The sequence below is a fragment of the Pteropus vampyrus genome, unplaced genomic scaffold (assembly GCF_000151845.1).
Source record: "Pteropus vampyrus isolate Shadow unplaced genomic scaffold, Pvam_2.0 Scaffold30, whole genome shotgun sequence".
Classification (NCBI taxonomy): Eukaryota; Metazoa; Chordata; class Mammalia; order Chiroptera; family Pteropodidae; genus Pteropus; species Pteropus vampyrus.
In genome coordinates, this window is record NW_011888811.1 from 13,228,783 (window position 1) to 13,239,176 (window position 10,394).

At 36.8% G+C, this 10,394-nt stretch overlaps 1 long non-coding RNA gene across 1 annotated transcript in view; it reads right to left on the reverse strand.

Moving 5' to 3' along the window:
• Positions 1-10,394, reverse strand: part of LOC111737707 — a 175,824-nt gene that overhangs the window by 85,403 nt on the left and 80,027 nt on the right. The window lies entirely within an intron of this gene.

The window sequence follows — 10,394 nt, forward strand, 5'->3', positions numbered from 1 at the left end:
TTCATATACATAATGGGAAAGATCTACTTCCCAGACTCATAATAAATAGTCTACTCAAACTGTATTACTCGTTCTTATGAAAATGTGCCCAGTTTTCCCAGCTGCACATATTTGCTTATAGAATGCCTCTTCATCTCCAACCGCCATCTGCTGCTATCCTACCCATCCTTCACTTCCCATCTCGTTGGGGTACCTCCTCCACGAAATTTTGTTTGATTTATTCAAATAGATGTTGTATCCAAATTCTCTTTCGCTTTATGTCTCTTAAGCTTTTTCTTAACTCTGCTCTGTATTTCAATGATTTATATTCTTGCTTTGCCAGAATGTAAATTCATCAAGCACAAGGTATCTTTTGTTCATCTTTGCTGTTGCTGGAACCCTGGCAATATATCTATCGCAATGGTGATGTTCACTAAATATGTGGAAAATGAGCTGACTTCATATTCCAATGTACTGAGCCAAACAACAGCTCCAAACAGAACCATATTAAGAATAAGAAGATTCTACTTCTGACAGGGATACTTGACCTTCTATTGGCCCTTTAATCAGTTGAGTTTATAACAGCACGTCTGCTGTGCCTGTGCTGCAAGAAGGCCCCTCCCAATTCCAGGGTTTACTGATGCTGAAACATGCCAGCTCCAGCTTTTAGTCTCTGAATTTTCCTCAAGTTGAATGAAACATCCCTATTGATAAATAGAGGTCTTGGTCTCTGACATCATCATTTTCTAACTGAACAGGCATCTTCAAAGTGATTCGATATTTTTTAAATCTCTTTGCTAATTACAAGCCAACTTTAATGAATCTGAATTCTCCAGTGATGGTTTATGTTGGTGAGTAGAATTCTCTGGTCATTTGCAGATTTATTTGAAAAGACTCAGCAAAACAAAACCTCAGAAATAGAGGAGAAATAAATTTCCTTTTTGCCTGTTAAAGCAGAGACATTCTTGATGAAGATCTAGTAGGGTCAATACTTTAACATCGACTCTCAATTACCAGGACTAAAAATGCTAATATTATAGGTGAATGGATAGAAGAAGAAACAACACTAAAATTGAAGCTAGTAATTTGGTTACTGAAATAAAACTTTGGTCTATTTTTTGCTTTCTCTCCATTTACCTTTTTTTTTCTTAAAATTTTACCCCCTCCCAAATGATCTTTTATTCACCAATTCTTTTACTCAACAAATCTTCACTTAGTACCTATTAGGTAAAATGCATTGTGCCAGATTATGAATTTCCTGGCCTTGAAAGTTTACATCTAGTAGAAGAGATTATTTTTGAAAATCATTATAGAAATAATTATTTAAATCTAATTATGAAGCGTGCTACAAAATAAAGTACTATGGGACTATATAAAAAAGGTGTTTGGCCAAGTCAGGGGGCAATAGGCTTAATTAAGCCTAGCATTAAAAAGAAATTAAAAAGCGAGTGTTAATTAAGGTTTGGTCTATACATACATACATACATACATACATACACACACGGATATATATACACATATAGGAAGCTTATATTTCAAAATAAAAACTGAAATGTCACAAGTCCTAGAATTAGCTTATATAATAGTCCACATAAAATTAGTAGAACAAAGAAAGATACTAAAACTAAATCGTTCAATGCTACTCAATGGGGACCTGATCATCATCTCATGAATTCCTTGTGAATAATAGAAGAAATCTTGTGAATAATGGAAGAAGACGGATAGAAAATATAATTCATAAAACACAGATAACTTAGCCCTTCTGCAATGAGATATGACTTTTGAGTCATCTAGTAACTAACAAACTTAGTGAACTAAAGCAATGACATTCAAAAGGTTGCTTGCCAAATTCATTTGTCTAACCAAAAGAGATAGCAGAGATTATTAATCTGAGACCCATGAACAAGTGTCAGGACGTCTAAAACGCCCCCGAAATTATATTAGTAATTCTTAGTATGTACTTTTTTTTCTTGGAGAGATGGTTTATAGCTTTGATCAGCACCTCAAAGTAGCCTATGACTTAAATTATTATAATCACTATTGTAAAGTGCCCTTAAGAGTCTTACATGAAGACACTCTTTTAATGGATGAGTTGTAATTCAATGAAGGCATTGCAAAATAATTGAAAAGTATTATTATTCCAGAATAAGAATCCAGTATGTAGAAGTATCAGCTGTTCAGTGCTGGTATTGCTAGGATTAGTCTGCAAAATTTATTGTCACATATAAAGGAATTTTGAGAGCCTGTTGTCAAATGACCAGTAGCTTGAAATCAGCCAGTGGGAATATTTATGGCATAGAACAGCAAACACTGCACGTCAGCACACCACTATTAATATGCCAGCAGTCTGCCGTCTTGCTTTAACATATGTGATTTGTTTATAGAATAGATGCCCAATAACACTGTTATAATTACAGACCACTTAAAATTGTGGTTAACACGTTAAAAAAAATAGTTGATGGACCAGATTTTGACCGAGGTAAGCGATAAAATATTCCAAAGCATGTTAATTATGACATTAAAGCCTAATCGGCATTTTATAATTAACCTGTAGTGGAAGAATTACCCTTAGATACTGTTCATTAATATTGATGCAGAAAACAGCAACAGATCTACATGTTATCTTCCCTATATATCTCTTTTAAAGATCTCACAGAATTCATTGTAAAAAGATGTAGAATTTCCACATTCTCTCTACTTGGCTGGAGACTTCATTTTTTAAATCTGTAGAAATGTACTACATAAACATTATACGAAAGCTTGAGGTCATACTGGCTAATGCAAGACAAGTAAAGGTTCAGTTCATCCAAACGATCTATTTCTTTTTTCGTCCCCTTTAAATCACTAAATCACAGTTGAACTCTACATTATATATATACACACACACATATGTATGTATATATACATATATATTATACTTCAAAAACATTTTCCAGGAAGTGCCAAATGTTTATAAATTTTAACTAATCTATACACGACCTAGAAATTGCTGCATATACCTAATTTATACCACTGCCAGTGAAATATATACACTGTAAAAAATATATACCATGAATTTCGTAGGCTAGAATGATTAGACTGAAAAGGTTAAAAAAAAACTAAAAAGAAAAGCAATTCATTATTTTCAAAGACATGAAATAATGTGTATTTTTAAAAGTCTACATTAATGTACAGATAAAAAGGACTTGTAAGCAAGTAAATATTTTGAAAATAGGTCTTAATCAGGCTTGGGTAAAGTTTGCTTATTTGAATATTATACCAACAGAAGAACTATCTTATCATAATTCCATGTCTCCCTTTGTAAACGCTGAAAATTTTAGTATTGATCCCAACTTTATTACCAAGTGTTTAACAACAGAAACTGAAAGTTTTACTTCATAACATTCATTTGTACTATTATCTCACTAAGTTCTCACAACTTCACCTTGAGGAAGGTAATGTTACTATCCCCCTTTCTTTGACAAAATAAGACTTATCCTCTCTTTACACTTAGGAAAATAGACAGACACGCGCAAGTCTGAGTGAGGCATACGACGGTAAGTATTTACATCTCAGTCATATATCTGCAGGTTAGCTGGGGTGACTCCACTCCACCCCAAACTGGGCACTGACGGGAGACACAGTGGCCACCTGGAGTATGTGCTTCTCATGGTAGGTAAGTCATATGGCCAATCTCAAAGTCATGATAGGCAAGTCATACGGCCAATCCCCACTCACCATGAGGCCATCCCACCAGAGGGAGTGAAGTACCAGGATTAAGGGAGACACACATCTAGTAGGTAGTACAGTACGTTTGGACCCAGAACTATGTGAACTCCAGTGTCTGAGCTCTCCATTACACTACACTGATTCCACATGTGACTCCATTTCCTTGGCATCACTGAAAAAGCCTCTCGGTTTAATGTCATCCCCAAATATTACCTCTTCACTTGCTTCCCACTAAATCATTAATACAGATCAGAGAGCAAACATAGTAGTCAAGAGCATGGACACTATAGCTAGATGCCTGGGTTCAAATCCTGCCTGTAACATAATGAGCTGTGTGGCTTTGGACAAGTTACCTAATTTTTCTGTGGCCCAGTTTCTTCGTCTATAAAATGGACATAATGGTAATTACATGAGGGTTAAATAAATTAATATATAATTTGTAATGCTCTTAGGACAGTGTCTGACACCTAGGAAGTGCTATAAGTGTTTGTAGGAGAATAATAGGAATGGGGGTATTTATTGTTTCATGAAGATATATTTTTTAATACCATTTTACTTTAAGTTTTTAGAAAATGTTTCTGTCTTTGGCAGCATTCAAATGTAAGATGATCTAAACGAGCTCGATACCAGGAAATGTGTCAGACATTTTTTGTAGTCATTTCCACCAGATAAACAAGCTCCCAAAGATTCCATCACCAACTGCTAGGATTTCATTAATAATGAAGGCACGAATATGTATTGAAGACTGTTTCTCTGTTGCATGAAAGATTAATCAATATTATGATAGGGCAGTCAGCAAAACTACAGGCACCCAGGCTGCTAAGGATGGCCAAGCATATTAATTGTTTCTGAAGGCCTTTGACCTGTCTTCATCTGGGGGAATTAAATTTCTGATTTGGGGCTCTCAGAATTAGAAGTCAGAGGGCTAAGGATACAACTACTGTGATCATTCTAGCCTAGACACCAAGCTCAGAGAAGAATAACAAGGAGACAAGCCTGACAGGTACTGACTGCTCCACTCTTCCTAGTACCAGTATAAATGGAAGTTTACCTGCATAATCATCCAGAAACACTCTCATGGACACACCTAGAATAATGTTTGACCAAATCTTGGATCCCATGGTCCAGTCAAGACATAAAATTAATCATCACAGGACTCATGCATATTTTCACACAATCAGTTCTGTGGTTCCTGAAAATTAATCTCTAGTAGTTACTTTTTTTATGTGTGGAATACTATAATTCATGCTTAGTATGAATAGTTCCCATTCCCACCCTCATCCCCTGACACAGTTACTAGAAACACCCTCTCATCTCCAGATCTTGAATTTCTACCTCAAAAGATCACTTCTCTTTTAAATTACAAATACTTGTAAGTTACTAACACCTGTGTATTAATTTTTTTTTCTTAATGGAAGAAAGTCAAGATATTACAGAAGAAGAAATTATTTCTGTATGTCAGATTGTTTAGCTCTGACTAGATCCGTGGTCCTCAATGTCCAGAGACATTTTTTATTGTCACAAGTAGGGGGCTGCTCCTGACTTCTAGTGAGTAGAAGCCAAGGACACTCTTTGACATTCTGCAGTTCCAAGACAGCTTCCCCTCTAAAAAACAAAGACTTATCAGACTCAAATGTCAACAGTGCTGAGGCTGAGAAACTACTGGCTAAAGGAAAGAAAAATAGACCCCCCTTAAAACAGAGTTTGATTGTTTGTTGGAAAAGCCTGACCAAACTGGAAGGGATCTTAAAGAGCAAAATTAAACTGCCTCTCTCTTGACAAGGAAACCAAGATTTTAACTTAAGAGCCTGAGGTGCTGCAGCTGGTCAGCACAGAGGAAGGACCAGAACCCATGTCCTCTGATGCCCATGCAAGACAGGTTCTGGTTACCCTGCCATAAAATAGAAATCTGAGTAACTACTGGACACTGTTTTAGTAATTTTTCAAAAGAGAAATAATTTAAAATTGTGTAGCTGTATAATCTGTACCTGGGTTGAGCAGACTATAAAATGTACCCCTACAATGATGCCATCTCTCAGTACTCATGTTCTTGTAATCTCCTCCCCTTGAATGTGGGATGGACTTTGTTGACCTTCTTCTAACGACTAGAATGTGACAGAAATGACAGGATGTCACTTCCGAGATTCAGTTACAGAAAGATTCTGGTATCTCTCCTGGGCATGGGCCCCTCTCCCTCTCTCTTACATAGTTTTCTCTGGGAAGCCAGCTGCCCGTGAGCCTGGAGGCAGATCCTCTCCCAGTCAAGCCCTGAAGTGACTGCAGCCTCCTAAGAGATTCTGAGACAAGATACCCAGCTAAGCCACACCCAGAATCTTGACCCCCAGAAACTGAGATAATAAAGATACATTATTTATAAGTTTTGTAGTAATTTATTATGTTACTGTTATTACAGTAAAAATGTAAAAATCTTGGGATTGTTTAAGAGGAGGAAAATAATTCAAGTATTAGCATATCTTTGCAACCCAGGAACATTCAAACAACTTTGGGACTATTCTAACTGAACTGAACTGAATTGAATATAGTGAGACCACCGTTATAGAATTAAGTCAAATGTCATTCCGCCTCTTGGGTATATTTGTTGCTGACAAAACAATTTTAATTCGTATATTTTTGACTCTTTGGGCATTATAAGAAATAAATTTAAAAAAGGAAATGCAATCTTTGTTTGCCCATAATTCCTATTGTGTTTATTTATGCACTAGAAGAAACTGTCACTTACAAAGTAAAAGAAATAGCACAACATCTAGTTGGTGCTGTTTTTACCCACATCTAATACATTTGCAGAGGAAATACTGAAGACTCCCTAGAGATATTGAAAACACACTTTACTACCCCCAAGTGGACATATGAGTTATTTTTACAGAAATAAAATATAAAAATGGCACCTTCTAGAAAAAAAAAAAGGTACATACACAATGATTATACATCAGACTCTGTATCTCAGAGCTGGTTAGAACTTCAAAATTTAGAACCCTGTAACTGCTGAAATATGTTAATTCCCTCTACTCTCTATCTAACGTGTGTACATTTCTAGTTGTCACTTTGCTGCCTACCAAAGCATCTCATTTTCTTTGCAGACAGCTCCATTTTAGTTGTTCTAGTGAGTCTTCATTTCTCTTGCAAACTATCTGCAAACCAAGTAAGATCTTTCATGTCATCCACACTACTCTTAATGTTCTTAGTGATTTCCAGAAAAGGAAATTCTAGAACTCTCCAGAAAGCATATTTGAACAACCTAGAAAATTGACTTTTTTTAACCTTTCTGAAGTCTTACTCTAAAACCCCTCCAAATGTACCACTGCCTTTGTGAAAATGATTCAATCATTTCTAACATACAAAGAATTCGTTAGTCTTTAAGACTCTCATTTTTCTAGGTTAATTTGTCAGTCACATCTCTGAGAATTCAGTTTGCCAAAATTTGAGTCTAAAAGTCTAGACAAACTGCCTATCTGTGTCAGAGGTTTCCTAAGAAGACGTGTGATTTTTGGAGTGAAACTGAAGCTTAGTTACCAGCCTAGACCTTTACTCCAACCCTCTCTGCCGAGTTCGGCAGGACTACAGCTTAAGGACTTTTTTGCAAACACTAGAAAAGGTCGAAAAGAAGTATAGTTAATATAATAAGGAAGTTAAAATGGTTCATATAAAATGCTCAATGAAAACTACATAATGCAAAAAATAAATAGATAAATAAATGAAAAACAAAAACAGGAACAAAGAACAAGGGCAACAAATAGGAAACAGTGATTTCCAGGAATATGGCAGATATTAATTTAACTGTATCGGTGATCACACTGAACATCGATGGTCTAAATGCACCAATTAAAGGGCAAAGATTGTCAGAGGAGATCAAAAAGCAAACACAACTGTATCTTGCCTATAAGAAACTCATATTAAATATAAAGATACATGTAGATTAAAAGTAACTAGATGAAGAAAAAGAAACTATGCTAACACAAAACAAAAGAAAGCAGGAGTAGCCATATTAATTTCAGACAGAGCAGACTTCAAAGTAAGGAAATTTTTCACAGATAAAGAAGGGTGAACGTGGACTTGGATTAGTTGTAAATGTATATTTTAAACTCTTGGGCAACTACTAAAAAAAGTTTTAAAAAAATTTCTTTTGTTTCTCTAGCTAATGTTGAGACCACTGTCCCTCAAAATCTGACCAGTGGAATACCCACTGGTGAGTCTCTTAAAACAATGCAGGTTCCTGAACCTCTAAGAATTCTTATATCTACTAAAGTTTGAGGACCGCTAGTTTAGGCCAATGCTCTCCAACCATGTTTTTTTTGAGAAGATTCTGTAAAATCTGAAGGAATACGGAACTCAGACACGTTAGGAAAAAGCAACAAATTATAGAGAAAGGATACACTACACAATCCTCTTACCATGCCAGGGCACTTTTAATTGTCCCCAGTTGCCCGTGCCTTTTAATCGTCCTCACGACAAGCAGAGGAGGAAGACTTGCATGTAGGGACTTGCATGCATATCAGACTGTTCAGAGTTCTAGAATATTGACTGGACCATATTATCGTCAGATACAATCACAGAGCCTTAAAAGCATAAACAAGGCTCCACGCACTGTGCCACACTTCCGTTTAGACACTGCTGCTTCTGCGCAGGTGGGGCTCTGACTGTTCCCTCTTCTTTCCACTTCCTCCGAGCACGTGATTTAGGCGAGGGCCTGCTCTGCCAACGTGCCATATTGCTCCCCCTTCATCCCCTTCAACCTCCTTTATTCAATTCCCGGCGTTACATAATAACCCAAGATATAAATCAGGGGGGAAGACAGGAAGCCCTTTGTGTGCCTTAAGTTACAAATTATGTGTTTCAACATGGTCTTTACACTGGAGCATTGGACACTTGAGGACCTATTAATAAAGTGATATTTTGTTGTTCTTAGTTCATTTTCCCTTATGACACTACTTGTCCAGGGACCCTATGAAAAGAAGAAGTGTCTTTCAGGCCAGTATTTGGACATCTTTAGGAATCAGAACCATAATGCCATCCTTAAACTGCAAAGCACATTTTATCTCTCTGTTAGAGACTCACATTCATAGCGGCATATTAAAGCTCCGTCATGTCCTGCAGTAAATAAATTTGCTTAACCTTGTTTAATTTGAATTTCCATGCCTGTGTGTTCATTATATCCCAATGAGGTAATCTCACGGAGGGCATGTTTTGGGAAATGTTAGGACAGACTAGAGAGTCAGCGAATTTTTTCTACAAAGCACCAGACAGTAAATATTTTAGGCATTTACAGCCATATAGTCTCTTTCACAACTATTTAACACTGTCATGGTAGCATGAAAGAAGCATTTACAATATGTAAATGAATTAGCCTGGCTCTGGTACAGTAAAACTTTACAAAAACAGGTAGTGAGCCAGCTTTGGCCCATGGGTTATGGTTTACTGATCCCTGGTAAAGACTAAAAGAAGTTCAGTGACTTTTTTTTTTTTTTGACATTTTCTCTTAGGTCTATAACTTGATTCTGTTTTCTAAGGTCTTATTCCTATTATGAGAAAAAATGTTGGCGATAAAAAACAGAATCGATTCGTTGTTTTGACCTAAACCAATTAGAGTAAGTTTTTGCTTTTTATTGTTTTGATCTCTCCCTCCTTCCTTCTCTCTTTATCCTTCTTAAATCTGCAATTAAGAGTTCTGGCCAGGACCACTGGCTTTCTGGAAAGTGAAATTCAAAAGCACTGGGCAGAAACCCAAAATGAGAGAAAAGATAATCATGGCCAAGAAAGGATGGGAATGAGAGGTAGTGATCCTATAAAAGACAAGAGAGCCTTTGCCCCATATATGTCTATGGATTTTTCCCTTTATGCTTCCTTCTAGAACCTTTACCATAAACGAGGTGGCCTTGCTGATCTTTGGAGTCTGTTTCATCCCTGATCCACAGGGGAGGGCTTTCTTCTACCGAGGGATAGGGAGAGGTTCAAGAAGTAGCGAAAGGATGGCCTCAAGTTTCCATTTAAGATTAGAGTGACTAATATTTACAAATAAATCCATTCCCTTCTATCTTTTCTTCTGAGTGTTGTTTTTAAAATTTTTTGATCCATTAAACAACCATTTTTTTTATGTATACATTTCTGCTCCATTTATCTGCTTTATTTTTACAGCAAAATTCCATCAGTCTATATTCTCTGCCTCCCCTTCCTCAGCTTCCACCTTTCCTTTGAATCACTCCAATTAAGCTTTTCTCTCCACTGCTCCAGGAAAACCGCACTTTATAAGCTCGCCAGTGACAGGTGTCAAACATCAAGCCTCTTTTTGCTCATCCTCACCACAGCACTGACTTATTTGACCCTTTTCCTTATGAAAACACTGTCTTCATTGGCTTCCTGGACACTACTCCTGTCTCCCAGCCGCTTAGCGAGCACTTCTTCACCATGACCCTATCCAAACCCTCTTACGCTTATCTGATCTATCAAATAACTTCATACCCAGCTTTCTTGATTCCACTTTTATCCCCTACAGACTGTTCTCTTTGCAGGAGATGGGATGATAGCTGATTTGGTGCTTTAAAAATTCTCCATCTGTTCGAAATCTACAAATGACATGCCAGCACAACCAGAACAAAATCCAAAACTACTAGATGGCCTACAGAGATCCTGCATAAAATGTGGCCCCGATAACTCTGACTTGCTCCCAACGCTACCCCACAGGAAAATAGCCT